Genomic DNA, 365 nt, shown 5'->3' with positions numbered 1-365 from the left:
ATCCATACATGACCACTGGAAAAACCATAGCCTTGACTAGATGGACCTTTGTTGGCAAAGTAATATCTTTGCTTTTCAATATGCTATCCAGGTTGGTCATAACTTTCCTTCCAAGGAGCGTGTCTTTTAATTTCATGGCTGCAATCACCATCTGCTGTGGTTTTGGAGCCCAAAAAATAAAGTCAGCCACTGTTTCCACTGTTTCCCCATCTGTCTGCCATGAAGGGATGGGACCAGATGCTCTTAGTGTTCTGAATGTTGAGCTTTAAGCCAGCTTTTTCACTCTCCACTTTCATTTTCATCAAGAGGCTCTTTAGTTCCTCTTTATTTTCTGCCATAAGGGTGGTGTCATCTGCATATCTGAG

Source organism: Bison bison, unplaced genomic scaffold (assembly GCF_000754665.1).
Source record: "Bison bison bison isolate TAMUID 2011002044 unplaced genomic scaffold, Bison_UMD1.0 scf7180017864163, whole genome shotgun sequence".
NCBI classification, from domain to species: Eukaryota; Metazoa; Chordata; class Mammalia; order Artiodactyla; family Bovidae; genus Bison; species Bison bison.
The sequence above is the reverse complement of the archived record's forward strand: the minus strand, read 5'-3'. Positions refer to the sequence as shown.